This window comes from Geospiza fortis, unplaced genomic scaffold (genome assembly GCF_000277835.1).
Source record: "Geospiza fortis unplaced genomic scaffold, GeoFor_1.0 scaffold633, whole genome shotgun sequence".
NCBI classification, from domain to species: domain Eukaryota; kingdom Metazoa; phylum Chordata; class Aves; order Passeriformes; family Thraupidae; genus Geospiza; species Geospiza fortis.
The window spans coordinates 91,714-110,386 of record NW_005054531.1 but is presented as its reverse complement, the minus strand read 5'-3'; the positions used below and the strand labels follow the sequence as shown (position 1 = coordinate 110,386).

Sequence of the window (18,673 nt, the reverse complement as noted above, 5' to 3'; positions counted from 1 at the left end):
CCAACCCGTGAGGGCCGTGCCGTGCCATGCCAGGACTGTTGGTGAGGGGAGGCCGCTCGCAGCTCGGCTGGGGGGGCTTGTACTCGTCCGTTTGGACGCTCTGGGCTTCCTGCCCTACTGCGTGTTAAGATAATAACAACAAGAAAACAATAATATGTTTGCATTTCAGGAGTCTAAAACTTTGCTTTTTCTATCTACGTCTATTTACGCCCCCCTCCCCCCAAATGAAAACAACAGAAGATGCATTGCAAAATATTGTAAGCAGTTATGTTATAGTTGGGGGATGATTCTGGCTTTATTTATTGGACACCTATAATGTATACAGGTTGCTAGGGAAGCCTTGGCTGCCCTGTTCCTGGAAGTGTTCAAGGGCAGGCTGGATGGGCTTGGAGCAATCTTGTAAAGTGTCCCCATGGCAGTGGGTGGAATGAAATGGGCTTTAAGATCCTTTCCAACCCAAACCATTCTGAGATTCTATGATTCTAAATCTCCTTTTCCAGTTTAAGTAAAGGTGGCTCATCCAGCTAAGTCAAGAATTTTTTTTTTTTCTTAATTTATAATTTTGATGAGGTGTTATGGTACCAAGCTCATTGGTGTCCCTACATGCTACCAGCCCCTGACAGAGAACTGGGTTGTTGTTTCCATAGCATTAGAATTTGGAAATCAGTACAGATTTTCAACCTCAGTAGTTACTGGGGCCTTGGTACATCTTTCAGCTCTGTTTATGCTCCACATAATTAATGACATTTGTGTTAGCTCAGTGCACAGAGCATCTGTCCTTCAGTCTGGGCCCCGATTCCTTGGGAAGTGTTTCTAATTTAAGATTGGTGTGAGGCAGGAACTCAGAACTGACCATATTTGCAGCTCAGTGTGAGCAGTGATGCTCCTCTGAGGGAGTAACTTCCTCTTACTCATCACAACGTTTGTATTCCTGTGTTACTGTCAGTGCCTGTTATTGGTATTTTGAGGCTGACATATGAGCATTTGCCTTCAGCCTGTAAAACTGGCTGACAATGATGGAGTTTAATGAGTTTCTCCTGAGACTCTAAAACTCTGGAGGGTGAAGTTTCTGTTTTGCAAAGTGCAGTCTCATATGTGAGTTTTTATGGTAAGTGCTTTAATTTTGTTTTGCACATTGTTTTGTTAATAGCTGTAGTTGTTCCTAGTGGTTGTGGGATAACTGTTATGTAAGGGTAAAATTGGAATTGTTCTGCACCCTTCATGTCTCTGGCTGGGTTAACATCAACAGTGGATTAACCACCTCCATTGGAAGTAAAGAAGATAATTAAATAACACCACAATTATATTGCAATATTGCATGTGAAGGGAAGAGTTTGCTTTTTTTTTTTTTGGTATTTGGACTGATCATTCCTGTAATTCTCAAACTCACTCTGTTGCTCCTGTCTTTAGATTTCATTTTCTGCAGTGCTCATCAGAACCCAACATGAGACAGTGCAATACTGTTGGTCATAACAGCCTGTCAGTGCAGCACCCTGGGTATGCTTTGATTTCTTGCCAAATTAAACAGGAGTTCTGCTCTTAGGAAGTACCAGCTTCTAGAAAAGCTATCACTTTCCTGGCAAGCATTAATTCTACCACTCTATGTGTGGAATTGCTGCTGATAAGCACTCAAAGTACAATAAGCAAGGCTAATGATAAGAATTGTTGCAGAGAGCCTGATGACAGATTGTGTGATGTGTTTCTGCTAACAGTTGAAATGTGGTTTTGAGCATGGTCTCCTAAAGAGCTGCAGCCCTAGCGTAGGCAGGAGCTCTCACAGTGGTTTATCAAACACAGAACAAGTATTTCTTGAAGGCACAACAATATTGCTAGGGATATGTGGACAGGCGCATGTGAGCTGAAAGGTTTAAAACCTATCATGTCCTAAAATCCAAACAGTTCTTATTGTAGTCTGAGTTGAGATCAGAGGATACATCCAGAGTGAAATGAATTCCAAATTCAATGCTGAAATAGCAGAACTTTTGATGTCTCATCAGCAATGCCTAAGTACATGTGTATGCAGATGTACTGTGTTATCCTGAAAGGAGAATACTCCTGAATTTAAGATGATCCTTTCAGAGCTTTCTCCCTCACACCCCAAATGATGTATAGAAAAGCTTACTAAGTACTCATAATCAGCACAGAGTACAGAGAAAGGCTTTTTGCTGATGGTTTATTCATCAGTGGGAGTGATCCTCTTCAGTCTATTCAAACAGCATCTATTACTAGTAGTGGAGATCCCCATCAGAGAAATAAATCATGATCTTGGCCAAGCAGCAAGGAAGTCCCAGCTGCAAATTCTTGAGGTGTGGGGAACAGGTCTTCTACAGATCATATGGAAGCTCCTCTCACACCAGCTCTAGTCCCCACGGGGAAACTGAAGCCCATCACAACATGTTTTGTCAGAAAATTGGGTAAATGCAGAAGTTGTGACAAAAGAATTGCTAATTTGCATGCTATGGTTGGTGAAAGTGAGTGTGGCTTGTTTGGAGTTTGAACAACAAATTGAAATTAGAGCACACTAAAAGTGAGGCTGTATCTGAAGACAGTGAAAAGCAAGAGCGAGGGTGATGTGAGGTGTAAAACCCAGAAATCAATAGAAATAAAGCATGAGAGCAAACTAACTTCAGGCAATTGTTAGCAAAAAATATGGATCTGTATATTCAGTAATAAAAATTTCTCATGTGCAGTGGTTTGGGGAGGGAGGGGACAACAGAACCATCTACTATTCAAAGTTGTTTTGCTTTTGGGTTAAATCTGTGAGTTCAGCTTACTGTTACTGCTAGGGCTAACACTCATGCATGTTATGCTGCAGGTGTACAAGGCCAGGGGCTGAGACCTTGAGCTGCAGTACTGAGAGAAGTGCAGAGTTCCCTGGGCTGTGCATCGCTGGCCCCACTGCTCCAGCTCCAGCTGCAGCCACTGCTGTTTGACAGCCACAGGTGGGTCACAGAGCACAGATCACCTCGCTGCCAGGGACTGTGCACTCTGCAGTCCCCTTGCAGGCTGTTCCCTCTCTGTGCTCTCTCCCTTTCACACAGCTAGGCTGGAAAGGGGAATGAATTCTCGTGCTACCAACCATTTCATCTTGTGGTCACTGAGGCTGAAAGCAGAGCTAGAACAAATAGTGGGAGTGAAAGTAATGGTGGGGCTGTTAGAAGGGAGGCTGGGCTGGTGCTTCATGAACTGAGGCATCACCACATTAGGAGTTTCCTGGGCCTGACGTGTCTGCACCCAAGACTGACAGGGGCCCTGATTCCTGCAGAGCTGCTGTGCTTGAGCTCTAGAGCAGAATGGGAGGATGCTGTCAGCATAGACAGGTATTAACTTGTTCTTGTAGCACCATGAGCCCTGTCCATTCTTCATGTGTTTATCCATACATGGCCTTGGGGGTACAGCTGTGCTGAGCTAATTTTATGGGTACCCTTTAAAATCTCTTGCTAAGTGTAATGGCTGAGGTCCCATATTTATTTCCCTTTTTATTTCCCCATCCACTGCCTCATCCTTCCTCTTGTGCACCTCCAAGAGCTGCAGAGCAACAGCAGCTCACCAGCACACTGGGTAAATACAAAGTGACACCTGAGCACTTCTATTTGCAGCATCTCATTGCTTTTTACATTTTCATTAGGTACCTTTAAATCTTTTTTAATGCTGCCACACAAAATTTTAAGCAGCGTGCCACCAACATCTGCAGTTAGGAAATTCATAGTGCTGGAAGTGAGGCAAGGCACAGGTAGTGGTGACAGAGCAGCTGGAAAGATCAAGTTCAGCTTATTGCTACTGGGAGACTCTAAAGTTGCACATGTTTACAGTTCTTTTCTATAAGCATCTGAAAATATTTCATTATTTTAAGCCAGAGGAGCTTTATTATGATTTTTCCGCATGTGTTGAGGCATTTGTCCAGAGCTTTACACTAGGTTACAAGAAAAGGATGCAGCAGCCGTGAGCAGCCAGTCCTACTCTTCTGCCCTTTGGATGCTTAAGACTGAAAATGTGACTGAAATTTTCTTTTTCTTTGAGCACATAATAGAGAGCAACGAGTGTCCAGCCCAAGTCCAGCTGCATGGTTACAGCTTTAGTCAGTAGAGGGAGTATGGAAACCTGGGTTAAAGACACATAGGTCACCTGTGACATCCAAGAGAATTGACTTTCTCCTAGAATTCCTCTTCGGTCTGCAAAACCAGGTGAATTCTCTACACCTACTTTTTTCCTATATGCCAAAATGCAGCTGTTGGCTCATAACACAGCTGATGAAGCTGAAAGTGTAGGAGAGGGGAATGATCTTTTGTGCTTGCCATGCTTTTCTTGTGGTGCAGCCTCCCTGGGAGCACCTGCAGCTGGGGCTGGTATGGAGCATCACCTTTTCTCCTCTGTGTCAGGATCTTATGTCACCATTAGTGACTGCAGCAGGGTTCTGTTTGCCTCCAGGGAGGACACAGCCTTCACCTTCTCACTGAGGAAGCTGAGAAAGTGACTCTGTGCATGACTCACTGCCAAATGTAGATGTTGCAATGAGCATCCTGCGGAGCAAGTGCTTGCTGGGGCTCCCTTGTGCAAGGGGAAGGATCTTAAAGAAGAAGAAGGAACCTGATGGCTCTGTGAGCTTTCTGCTTGAAGACTCAGCCCCAAGCTGGTGCAGAACCAGAGGAATGATTTGGGGGCTCTGATGAATGGTACAATCCAAGAGTTTGAAATGGAGGTCGGCAGTATGGGTTCATCCATTCTTTTACCAGTCTGTCACTCTCTTTGTGTTTTCACATGTAACACTTGGTCTCTGTTTCCCATAAAAATGGGAATGGGGAGTGGCTTGATTTATGTTTACCAGAAACTTCAAAAGGAATTTGCAACAAATCTGATACAAAGTGAATTGTACTTTTTAATGTTACAAAGTAACATTATTCAAGTATTATTCAAGTCCAGTATTGCTGGACTTTTGGTCAGACACCATGTAGCCATGATACAGCACAGTACTGACAGAGTGCACCCAGCATTTGTACTTTCTGTGCTCATTCCTTGCATTAGCAGTCTGAGAACATTCTCCCCTGACTGCCCCTAATTGGTACTGCATGACATTATGCAACTCATTTCAGCTGCATCTAATCTCTTAAAGGCTGGGCAAAACTTCATCAGAGACCTTGTTTGGCTGAATGCAACAGAATAAATCTCAACATTCATCTGCACTCATTCTGTACATGTCACAGATGGAAATGAAATATCAATATCAACAGCCAGGATTTAACTTCCAGTCCAGGCTGTGGAACTCTGGATTCATTCAAGTTTGCAGAGCATGGATTTAGAAGTATCAGAAGGAAGAGCTGCTGTATTCCAAGGTATCAAGTTCCTAAAGCATAAAGGATGAATTTAGCAAAAGGTCAAGGTAAGGGTCCAGTCTGGTTTGATTTAAAATGCTCATGATAGAAAATCTGAGAAAAATAACAAAAATAAAAAAGGATTTATTATCTTCAGTTCTCTGTGTGCATTTTCTGCCTCTCTCATGTGTGAGGGTTTTTGTGTTGGTTTTTCCTCTTCTTTTCATTCTGACTGCTCTGCTATGACTTATTTCTCATTTTCTCAGCCATACAAGGGAAATATTCTGAGGGCTAAAATTCATTAGGCAGTAATTAAAACAATGGAGAAGGCATGTTAATGTAAAACATTACATTTCTTCTGTAGTTTTCAAGAAACAACTCTTCTGCATGTGTCATGTTTTAGGAAGTCTGTCAGAAAGTAGCAAGTAGCATCTTTCTTTCCCTTAAGATTCCAGAAATCACAGGAAGCTCAGACTTCTCAGAAAGTTTTTGTTAAAAGTGTCCTGTGCAAAGTAATTAAAGTTCAGAACCAGGAAAGGCTCCTGAGGGGAGGCACAGCCAGTGCTGGGTGTTGGGTTTGATCTGTGAGGGACTGATGGCTGTTCCTGTGCACACAACTAGAGATGACAAATGACATCTGCACCTTCATGTCATCTTCTCAGGAAAGCAAAGGATTGCAGAGGATTGTCTTCTCTACTGGTAACAAGGGGGGTCTGTTATTGGGGGCACAAGGAAATGGAAGAGAGCTGTCTGTCTGCCTGGGAAGAGATCTCTTTTCCATGAATGTGCTTATTCTGGCCTCAGGAGCGGTCCTATTCTAAAAGGCACTTTTCTATTCTAAAGGCACTTCTGCAAGTGCCTGTAGTCCTATTCTAAAGGCACTTGCAAAACAATCTTTAGAGTGATGTGATTTTGGGACGAGTGAAGCGTGGCAAAACGGGGAGAGGAATTACCCAGAGAAAGTAAGAGCTTGTGCAGGTGGCTGGGGTCAATATTAAGCTCTCCCAACTAAACCTTGGAGGGATCCCATCCTGTAGTGCATCTGTGCTGACTGCACATCTTGGATTGCCCCTCTGAGGCAGTGACTCCCTGCAGGATCCCCACTGCAGGACACCAGCTGTGTTTCCTCCTGGGTCAACACAGGAGACATTCTGGGTGCAGTTTGCCCTTTGTGATCCTCCTTCCTACCATAGCAGCAAGGCTGCAGGGAAAGCAGCTTTCATTCTTCCACCCTGCACCCCTGCCCCTCCTTCTTGATGTCCTGGACATTCGCCAGCCTGTGACCAACTGTCCCCAAGAAATATTTGCTTCCTGTTTTTCTTTGCTTAGACCTCCAGAGGCCTCGTTTTTCATGAATAAAATATGAGCTGTTCTCCTGGAGCCATGAAGGGAGGAAACCACTGCCAGTGCTTTTTATTGCTGTGGTTGCTGATGCCTCTGGCCTCACTGACAAGGAGAACAGAGGAGAGAGGAAAGGGTTCGAGGGTTTATTCCAGTGGCTGTTTGCAGTGTGAGCTGTGCTGTCTGGAGCCAATACTGAGGAACAGCTGACTTTGTAATATCTGATTTCAAGCAGTTTGTAACTAAGGAATTAAAACTTTTTGTTTCAAATGAAATTTTTGATGGCTAATGCTTAGTTTTCAGTCTCTTTGCCACCGTTTTTTTCCTTATTATTTTATTGTTTGTCCAGATGAATTTAGAGTGGTACAATCTCTTGCCATCACTGAATCACACCTTGATTTTTCTGTCAGTTTCAAGAGTTTATCAAGATTCTTTTGCATTTGCTTAATTTTTCTTGCAGCTCCTCTTGTCTTGGCACTTTGTTCAGATTTAATAGACAGGATATGCAAACAATAATATTAAATAATAATGTTTACCCTGTTGGTTACTGTGCTTGAGCTCCTACTTTGAAGACTTAATGGATGAAGTGAAGGGATGTCAAATACTACTTTCTTACCCATATGAGTAAATACCAAAAGTATTTACTATGGGTTTTTTTTTCTGGGCTTTAGGAACTATTATCCCCTAAACATCATTTGTCCTGGAAATTTCCAGGCTGCTAAGCAAAGCTTTTTGTGTAGGTATTTGTTTTGACTGTTATACTGGTACCAGAGCTGAGATCTGAGACTGATTCCCACACTATTTCTGGATCCTTAATAAGTCTCCTAAGACACTCCCCGAATTCAGTACTCGTATCAGCTAAGAACAGGTCAGTTTGGTAGATGTATTTTCCTAATTGTTTCCAGGCCTATTCTGGGATTTAGCTTTCCAGTTCTGCATGTATGCTTGTCAGTGATAGAAACTGTGATTTTGATAGAAACTTTACCTGAATGGCTAAAATCCTCTTTCATCCAGCTGGCACATTTACTGGAAAAAAAGATGCTGCCAATATACACGTGGCAAAACTAAACCAGGAAAGTTTGAAATGTCTTGCCCAAGAAGAGAGAGGTTTGGCCTTTATTCCCTATACTGAGCACATGTGACTTCCTTCTTTAATGACTTAAATAATTACATTTGTGCAGGATTTATGCATATTAATAAGCATGTCTATATGCATGTATTTACATATTTGTACATGCAGAGTATTTGTGTAGGGTGCTGTACAGGTTTGGTTAAATACAAGTTGACCAATAGCTCAGAAAAAGGTCTTAGATTTTGAAGAATATTAGTTTTAATCCCTAAACATGAAATGCAGATTCCTTCACCCCTACAGTGCATATTTGGTGATTATTTGGTTATTTCATCCACTTCTCTATTAAATTAAACAAAGTTGTTCAAGATATTTACTCAGTATTTCAGTTGTTATTAATGTAAAATATGGTTTATTGTTGCACTAGAGGAGGATTCTTAGGCAAGGTGCTTCCCAAGCAGTAGGGCTGTATAAACTGTGTGCTCTAAGTCCTCTGTGACTATACTGTTCTTCAGAGACATCCCTTTTTGTCTGATCAGTGAATTCCTGTTTTAAAACCTCCTGAAATGCCATGGCATAAGGTGATAAAGGTGCTGAAATGTCACAAAATGTTACATATTGTCATTAGGGTGAATGTGAGCTGGGCTTGTGCTGTTGCTTTCTCTGCCTTCCAGGGTTCATCTCCTGTTGATGGGTGATACAAACACTGATGCCACCTGCACTGAGTTCTTTCACTCTAGGAGACTTGTTGGAGTGGAATAGAGAAATGCAGAGCTGCAAACACAATCTTTGTTGTAAAGTGCATCTACAGCAGCTTTAAAAATGGGATTGATTGTACAGATTATCTGCCAGAAGCTTCACTGGGCTTAACTGTGAGTGGATGGTTTGACCTAATACAACCAGAATACAGCAAAATCCCCCTCATGAACTTCCCTTGTATCACTGTAATAATCACAACTGTGCTTAGTAAATCTCATCTCAGAATGGAAATATTACTTACAGAAAATAACCTCAGGCTACAGTGCTACAGCATGTTGTGTGTACACATGCACATCAAGTGAAAGATGTACAGAGGAACAAGATACACCTCACCTGGTCTAGATTGTGGGTTATAAATCAGTTTATTAAAACTGGAATTTTATGGAAATGAATGATTGAAAAGGTAGCTGCCAGAAGTAGACTATTTCCCCCATACATCAGTCAGTGTAAGCAAGGTATTTGACTTCTTTATGTAGCTGGAAAACAGAGTAGAAGGGAAAAGTATAATTAGAAAATCCTATGCTGCAGCAAAGTGGATCTTTATTGAAGAAATGAAGGGTTTAGAAAATAAAAGCTTATGCTGTCTCTTAATGACATCCCACTGCACCTCAAAAAATATGGCACAGGGAAAGGCCTGATCCTGATTAGGGAACTGTGCACTTGCTGTGCAGCTGATTAATCGAATTGATTTCCTGGAGATACTTCCTGTAGGTGGAGTTAAACCTGGATTTATGACTTTTTCTAAATTTGGGCTGCTATTCCTTGTTGAACTCAGTAGGCTGGGAGCACAATGTGCTTCTAGCACTGGGTGCTTGGATGAAGTTTCATGGCAGTGGTGACAAAATCATTTCTCACTGAGACAAGCCCATACAGGCCAGCTGTGGGATGTGGCTTGTGGAGCTGGGAAGTGATTTTGCAAACTGCTGCTGCAGAGATCAGGGATTCCAGGAGAGATGGGTGGCAGCATGTCCTTGCTGAGGCCTTGGCTTTGGCAGTCTCCAGGCACATTTCCTGTGAAAACAAATGGCACAATTGTTGTGGGACAGGTCTTATTTTGTGTTGAGAATGATGCCTGCCTCCTGCAAGCCCACACTGGTACAGCAGAAGTATTTCACTCTTCTCTCTGCTTCTGGGATATAGGCTCACAAGATTTTTCATACACTTGGCACCTCTCAAAACAGCACAGTCCCAAGGCAGCAGTGATGGAGTGAATCCAACAAGGTTCTACTTTTTTTTCATCTGCTGCCCAGATTGACCTGCTTATGTACTTCTAGATCTACCAGGGACAAAAACTGGCCTTTAAATATAGCAATATGGGGGTTTTTTGCAATGTGGGGATAGAGTGAAACTGCTCTGCAAGTTTGAAGTGCTGTTTACAGGGGTTATCTCTAATATCCTCTTTATATTCCATGAAACAATTTCAGGGCTTCAGTCACATCAGCCCTGTGAAGAAGGATCTGCATGAGCAGATTTTGTAAGTGGGGAAATTGTTAGACTTCAACTCCTTGACTATTGGGACTTGAAAGTCACAGCAGTGTGTCATTTGCAAGGCAATTCTCTCTGGAAGTGCAATATGGCTTTGTCTTACAACCTTGATGTCACAAAGCATTAATAATGTCTTAAATCTAGCTCAAAAAGTATTTACTATGGGAACAAACAAAAAAACCAAAAAAAAAAAAAAAAAACAAAAAAAACAAAAAAAAAAAAAACCAACCAAAAAACAAGGTACAATAATTTGTTTGGATTTTGGGTTGGTATTTGTAGTCTGCTTAAAAATCACAGCTTTTGGTGTGATACCTAGGTGTGAATGCAGGGGGTTTCTCTGCCAAACTTTCCTGGATACAACAAATAAATGAATTTCAGTCTGTTGGGATGACAGCTGTTTCCATGACATTTTGAGCCCAGTTTGGAAGTATCTTCATCTCTTTTCTTAGCATGCTAAATGGGCATTATATGGCTTAATTTATACTTGTCTTTTGCATAAAATAAAAAGGGTTCTTTTAATTTCTTATTTGCTTTCTTCAATAAACATCTCAGATAGTAACCTGCTATTTCTATTTTGTTACCACAAACATTCCTAGAAGTATTGCAAAAGATGTGAAATGAAAGGTACAGGTGAATTACTGACTGGAACAGGCCAGATGCCTGTTCAGGCAAACACCCCCTTTGAGAAGCTCACTGTTACCACAGACTCAAAGAAAAGAGAAACAAACCTCAAGTGTGATATACAACAATCACAGAATCTGTTCAGAAAAGTTTACGTTTCTTCAAGAGTTGAGTTGTCTCCTCCTTTTAAATTTAATTAGAATTAACATTGTTACTGCTGCAATATAACTATGCTAATTACCTTTAATATATTCTGGCATTGAATTCCACAGGATAATTTACCTTAATTGTATTTTCCCAGTTGTTAGCTTTATATTGGGGTTTTTTTTTACTTATTAACTTCATATTTGCTGTATATTATATTGAGCTCATCTGTCAGTAATTAGGGCTGGAACAGAGAAGGCAGCATTAGCTATTTTAATATGTGCCTTCCATATTCATTCTGATGAGTTAAAGCACTTTACAGATCAGGTCAGTATCATTGTTTCTCTTTTGCTGTTGTGAAAGCAGTTGTTGATATGGAGTTTCTGTTTTACACCAGCAGTAAAACCAAAAACTGGATTAGGATCCAATTCTCATGTGTTGCTGAGGAGTGCTCTACAGAACACCACACTGGGTGCATTTTCACAGTGATTCTTTCTTACTGGAACATATGTAGTTCATGTAGTGCAATTAATACAATTAAATTGACAGGAAACTGAAGAAGTGTGTTCAAGTTCCTGGATCTGGGTTATATCACAGCATTTGACAGCTGAAATCCATGTCATAAAGGATTTTCTGTAATAAACATTCTAAAATGAAAATGAACACCTGGCAAAGGATCAAGCTTTCTCAGCCTTTCTACATCTGTTTTAGTAAGGCTGGGATTTTTGGAAATCAAGGCTGCCCTTACCTCCTGGCAATCCCTGCAGCAATATCCAGTTGGTGAGTGAGGTCATTTGGGGCACCTTGCTACTCTCCTGTCACAGGACATAATATTTCTGCATAAAGAAATAACCTCCTTTTATAAACCTTTTAATAATATTTCTACATTAAAAAACCCCTCTTTTTTATAAACCTTTTCTTTAAACCTTTTACCGTCTTACTGAGAACTGACAGCAGGGATCAGAGGATGGTTCTGCAGTGCTCTCCTGGTGACATGATAACAAGCCTGTTCCATCAGTACTGAGACATGATGTGCTGAGGGTTTGGGCAGGGTATTTATGCTCTGCCCATTACTGTGGGCAGTAATTTAATTAATTAATTTATTTATTTTTATGCTCTGCCCATTACTGTGGGCAGTAATATTTATTTATTTATTTATTTATTTACTTACTTACTTACTTACTTACTTACTTACTTACTTATTTTTATGCTCTGCCCAACACTGTGGTATTTAAATTAGGCCAGACATGGTCTTTGGTTGAAACCGCTCCTAAATTAAAAGTATCCCTTTTTTGGCAGGAAGCAGAGGGCAGTTAGTTGTACTCCTACCTTTTCCAGACTCCTCCTGCCTTACACAGGAAAATTGCTGCTATTTCATACCTCACATACAGCTCTGGCAGAGCTCATTATTGTGAGATTTACATCCCAGCCACTACACAAACCTGTTTGGGACCAGCTGGCTGCTTTAGTGACTGGGCATCAGTGGACTGGAGGTGATCCTGCATAGGACTGTGGGCCTTCATGCTCCAATTTTTCTCATCTGTAAGTTGTTACAAAGATTGTTCCTTGTGTGCCTTGGGATCTTCTGGGAAAGTATTCCCTATGTTAAATTACAGTGTCAGAGCCTTTTTTAAGGATAGTTTTGCTTTTCTGGAGAATTAAAGGCTGAGAAACTGAACTGGATGTTTCAGTGCCCACAGCCACAGCAGCAATCCAAACCATGTCCAGGCACTGCTGGCTGACGACATTTTAAAATCCTGGCTTAAGTGTCAGAATTGAAACCTCATTTTCCTCCCCTTCCCCATTAAACACAGCTTTGGTTGTAGATACTGAAATCTTTTTTGAAGTTTTGGGCAGACATAGGAAACTTTTTCATCCTGGCTCCTGTCCCTCAGCTTTGATCTTCTAACATGCTTCAGTTCATGAAAAGGAAACAGGATTCTCCTGCCTCTCACAGTACATTCTGTAGCTCTGCTAGAAAACATCTGGTGCTTCTTTTGGGTCTAAAACAGTCTTTGTGGCAAGGCCCAAACAACATGGAAATAAACAGCTTTTTTCTTTTTTTCTCACAAAGTACAGGGTGGCTCCAGTTTGTTACAGAACTTATTTGACGAGGTCAGAGAACACAATAAATCTTGACACCCCTGGTGACAACAAGAAGAGCTATATAGAAGAGAATAATTTTTTTGATATCTAGTGAAAAATATTGATTCAGAAGCTATTTTGATTTCCAATGCACTGAGACTGAGCTTGGACAGTTTGCAGGCATGCCCATGATGCTTTGACAACTGGAAAAATGCAGAGTTGCCCCATTATGGTGGATCTTTGTCTCCCTGCTTTTTGGAGGACTCATGGAACTATACAGGGAATTATCAGAGGTTTATAAAACAGGCTATGCTTCACCTAATCAATAGATTGTAGGAACCACACTGGGAGCCCTAAGGCTGGATTGAATGTGTATAAAGAGAAGTGCATGAACTGGATAAAGAACATGATAATGCCAGGATCTGGTTACCTGGATTCTGTGTGTTAGTGGGGCCTTTGGACAATAAACTGATCCCTCTCAAATTGGATTCCAAGTCTACAAAATAAGGTGGTTTTTGCTCACCTTTGAGGTCAGGAGGTTTATAAGTCTCTTTTGTCTCTAGGCCAGCCTGGGTAAGTGCAATTGCCAGTTGCCCTGATCTTTGAAAATGAACTAAGTAAAGGACAGTGTGCTCTTTAGTCTTGATTTAGACAAGCAACAAGGTTTAGGGCCTTTAGGGCAATGATGGAGTGGTTCCAACAAGGTTCTACTTTTTTTCACCTGCTGCCCAGATTGATCTGCTTATGTACTTCTAGATCTACCAGTGACAAAACCTGGTCTTTAAATATAGAAATATGGGTTTTTTGCAATGTGGGGGTAGGGAAAATAAACATAACAGGGAAAGCAAATATGTGGTACTGTGCTGGAATGGTTTGTTCACTACTTAACCTCTGGTTTTTTGCTGTGTTGTTCCCTGCCACCCATGAATAAGATGTTATGCTCATTACTGCCAAATCTCCCTTCAGTCTCTCCATGCTCTGATCCTCCTGTATTGCTTTTTTTCAGTCATGCTTAGTTGTAGATGTTTGACTCTGAAATGCAGATGTCAACCAACACATTTCTGTTTCAGCTGAATGAACAGCTATGTTCACAGATATTATTTCTCCTCTCTATGAGTCATTTACTTCATCTGTAAAGAAGAGCTTCATCCTCAGGTGAAAGACTGACAATAATCTACTGACTTAATAAAAGAGCTATTCCAAGTTCTCCCCTGCCAGGGTGAACTTGCATAGGGTATTTGGACGAACACAGAATTTCAGAAGGCCTCCACTTAATGGATGCTGAATTTCTCTGAACATCCACTTGCCTTTGGGCTTGCAGGAAACATGAAAATGGCACTATTTCTTCAATCCTGCAGCATGATCCATCTTATTGTTTTATTTTTGTGTGGAGTGCTGTCCCACATTCCTTGGAATCACTGCTACTGCAGCAAGGTAGTTTACTTTCAAAATGTGGAACAACAGGAACTAGGCTGTGTTAATGATTAAGTTATACTGATGGTTGGAGTTTAAGTAACAGCTAATGCACTAATTTCAGTATAGGAAACACACTAAAAAAGCAGTAAGAGCTCCTCTTGATTTTCATAATTAATGAGAACTGCCATGATACTTCAACATATTTCTACCCACACTTCCTTTTATGTTAAGAAATAGACAGGAACTCACAGAAGTCAGCTGTAGAAAGCCCTTCCCAAAGCACTTTCCAGCACAGTGCACAAGCCATGTGTGCTCCCCTAAAGGGTCCTGGAGCCAGACCTTGCTCATGTTAAATCCTGGCCAAAAGTCTCATTTCTTGTAGTGAAACACAACAATGTGAGGCCTTCAGACAAGAGTGCACCCAGCACACACCTCTGAGCTGTGTGTACCCAAATAAGCTCCATCAGCTGTGCTGAGTGTTCCTGGAAGGGAGATGAGTGGGATTCTCATCACTTACCTTTAAACATCTCATTTGGCTAGTTCTCAAATATCTCTTTAATTCATGGATGTGGGACAGCATCATTAGAGAGAAATTCATCCATTTTAGGTGCCTGCAGTACAGTGAGGGGAGTTCTACCCCAGTGCCTGTTCCTCTGCACTCATTACATAGAAAGCCTAGACAGTTGGCTTGGATATAAATGTCTGAAGATGAGAGGTTTCTCTCACCTATCTAGACACAACACAATCTGCTGGATATTAGAGGCCTTGTGGTGGCTCTGGATCAGATAAAATGCCTGAAAACATGTTGCCACTTGGCTGAGTCATTGCAACCATGCAAGATCTTAATTTTCATTTAAAGACTGTTTATAAGAAGTTTCTGAACTTTAGTCTTAGCCTAGAATGAGTAAGGCCTAAAGCAGCCACTGATCCTCAAGATAAGAAGGTCTTTCAGCAGCTCTGTAATCAAAAGAAAAAAACAGCTTTTCTTCAGATCACTGCTTTAATCTTGTTCCTCCCACCAGTGCTGGAATTTTGTGTTCTGCCCCCAGATGCAGAAGGCTCTTTATAGTGTCAGCCTGACTGAACAGTAGGAGCCTAGGCTGTCATTGCAGCTGCACCTTTGAGGTGCTGGAAATCACATAACTGAAAGTTGACATTAATGAAGTTGTGCAATATTTTCAAATATAGTTTCTGCCACCACTCAATTCCCACAGTACAGAGGCAGGGATTTCTAGGCCTGTGGTAGGGAAAAGAATGAAGGGATTCAATTCATGACCCTTGTTGGCACCTGGGGTCTTGTTGCCACCCCTTCATGTGGCCTTTATGTGAACTGGCATCTTGAAAAGTTGCTGCCTTTGGGGAACAAGTGAAGGATTGGGGCATTAGGGTGGGTAACTTACTGCTATGTGACAATTTGAGTGTTTCATCAGCTCTTTGCAGAGAGGTGCTTTATCTCTGATGCTTGTGAATAAAATGGAAAGGTACTTCAACATTTTGTCTGTCTTTATTTAAACACTGTAGATAACAGCAAAACACAAAATGTTTGCTCTTTTTGTTTCCCTAGATGCAGGCATGAGTATTCCCTTGGTTTTTATGTTACATTGTCTATGTGATGCTTCTCTTTGTCAGAGTAATTTAAAAGAAAACAGCAGTGAAGTTTTTTAGAGAGCCCAACAGCTAATGCAAATACTTGTCAAATCCCAGTAATGGATCAGTCAAGTGGAGACAGTTTTGCCTATCTGTGAGAAGCCACCTTTCAAAACAAGATATATATCATATCACAGAAAATAAGAGGGTAGTAGAGAGTATTATCAGGAAAATGTGATAGCCCAAAGATGTCAGAGATTACATACCAGCTCTCTACACATAATGGTTTAATTAAAGTTATTATTCTGCTCACCTGTGTAAAATTAACAAGGCTGGAACTTAAGTGTCTCCTGTGCCCTCCCATGTCTGGGACATCAATGAGGGGTTCTTTTCCTGCACATAAGCCCCTGTGAATAAAGAAATGGTTATTGGGAAATAGTAGTGTCTGTAGGATGATGGCATTTCAACACTTACAGTCACCCTGAAGCTCTGTGACAAGCAGGTAAAACAGAAGCTGAGGGACAGCTTTGTGGGAGCACTTGATAGAAGACACAAATTCAAGTCCACAGGCACTTCAGCCACATCACTGCCACAGCTCTGTCCCTGGATGATCCTTCCTGCTTTCCCTGGAAATTCCCCAGAGAAACTTTAGCAGAGAGGCAGATTTGTCAAAACGATTCAAGGAAATGACTGCAAGAGCTGTGAACTTTCTTCTAGCTTCATCACATTGAAGCCAGTGGGATTGATTCTCCTCCCACAGCTGCTGTGGGTACCACATACTTTTTGCAGGCAAAACATAACCCCAGACCTGCTGACCTTCTTTGTCATGCAGAACAGGGCTGTAATTTAAACATTTATGCAGAAGTTATTTGTACTGAGAACAAATTAGTGTATATAAAATCGAGCATAAAATTGTACAATTGATCAAAAATGAGGTTTAACTTCTAAGTAATTCCTGATTTGAAATCCTACCCTGAAGCACCTGAAAATATTAAAGAGGATATTTTTTTCAGAACTTCTTTAAATTTATACTCCTCCTTACCAAAGGCATGTCTGCATGTAATGCTTCTTGTTAGTCTCACAAAGGGAGGTCACCATCATTGCTCTGCCACCATTTGGATAAGGAAAGCGACTTGGACCTAAGGACAGGGACTGACTGAGCTGGCAAACCAGGGGTGGAGCTGGATGGAGAAGTCCTGTTGGAGCCCAAGCCTGATTCAGTAGGCACCTTCTCATCTCACTCTTCTCCTGGTGCCATACTGTCTCCCTAGGCAACTATAGATTGGAGGGGAGACAAAAATTCTTGTACACAGACTGCAAAGCAATGACTTGAGCTTGGATGTAGGAAAATGTCAGGGAAATACAGTAACTAGCAGTTGAAGCAGAGGCGTTGAAGTCAGGTGTTCAGGTTCTATTTCTGGCTTGGACCAACCATTTCACTTCTGACTTTGGCTTCCTCCCTGCAAGATGAGAAATGAGGATGCCTACAGCTGCCTCCTGGGACTGGATCATCTTGCTAAAGCCAGGACCGTCAAATCTCATATTCTGGGTGATGCTCAGTTGACCTCAGCTCCATTCTTCTCTGCTTTGGTGCCTGCACCTCCTTCACTTCTATCTCTGCTTTTTTGGGCTCCTGCCGGCAAATCAGAGCAGCGTCACAGCCACAAATCTGGGGATTGCTGCTGGGTGGGAGCCTCCTCTCTTTCTGCATACCCTGGGGCCTCCCACCACAGCATCTGATGTGCAAAATATCCTGGGCTGCCCCTTGGGTGATGTGGGTGTCTGCAGAGGTAATGAAGTACACTGAATGGAGTTATGGCCCTTGTGCAAAGCACTTCCACTCCTGTCTAAATTAGGGATGCAGTTTGAGGGCACACGCACCAGACAGGTGCTGGAACATGTACAGAGAAAGGCAGCAGAGCTGCAAAGGGTCTGGCACACAATTCTGATGAGGAGCAGCTGAGGGAGCTAGGGATGCTCCTTTCCCTGGAGAAAAGGAGGCTTAGGGGGGACCCTCTCACCCCCCACAACTCTCTGATAGGAGGGTGCAGCCAGGTGGGGTCAGGCTCTGCTCCCAGGGAACAAGGGACAGGACAAGAGAAAACAGCCCCTAGGAGCACCGGGGGAGGTTTGGATTGGACATTGTGGAAAATTTCCTGATCAAAAGGGTTGTCCAGCCCTGGCACAGGCTGCCCAGGGCAGTGGTGGAGCCACAATCCCTGGAGGGATTTAGCACATGTGCAGAATTAGCACCTGGGGACATGGAGCAGGGGTGGCCTTGTCAGTGCTGGGGACTCCAGGAGCTTAAAGCTTTTCCATCCTAAATGATTGTATAGCCCTGCTCCCTTGTATCTCCGTGCAATATCAGCCCGGGCACGGCTCTGGGAGGGAGCAGCAGGAAGAGGTGAAGGCCAGGTGATGATCACCACCCCAGCCCGGCCATCCTTGCTTTGAATCAACGAGTTTCCAAGCTGCAGATGTGTTCTCTTTGCTGCGTTCCCCGTTAAATCCCGGCTAATTAGAGGGCTTCTCCTTTATTTTTTTTAATAGGAAGCATCTCTTGCCCTTCCCTTTTTGTATCAATCAAAATCGCTACCACCTAAATTCAGGTGTGCCTGGAGAGCTCCTCCTTCCCAGAGCCCCATCCCAGTGCCGCGGGGAGGGAGGCGGCGGCTCCAGCGAGCAAAAGGCGATTTTACGATTATTTCAGATTTTAGAGCAGGAGCCCTCGGAGCTGCGGGCAGCCAGGAGGAGCCTCGGCGCTGCCTTTCCACCCTCCCACCCCATTCCGGGAGGCGCCAGGGCCCGGCAACCAGGAGGATTTCGGCGCGGGGCGGCCCCGGACCGGCCCCTTTGT

At 42.5% G+C, this 18,673-nt stretch overlaps 1 protein-coding gene across 1 annotated transcript in view; it reads right to left on the bottom strand.

The window, feature by feature from the left end:
• RFC2 (replication factor C subunit 2) overlaps positions 1–18,673 on the bottom strand; it is a 27,501-nt gene that overhangs the window by 8,363 nt on the left and 465 nt on the right. The window lies entirely within an intron of this gene.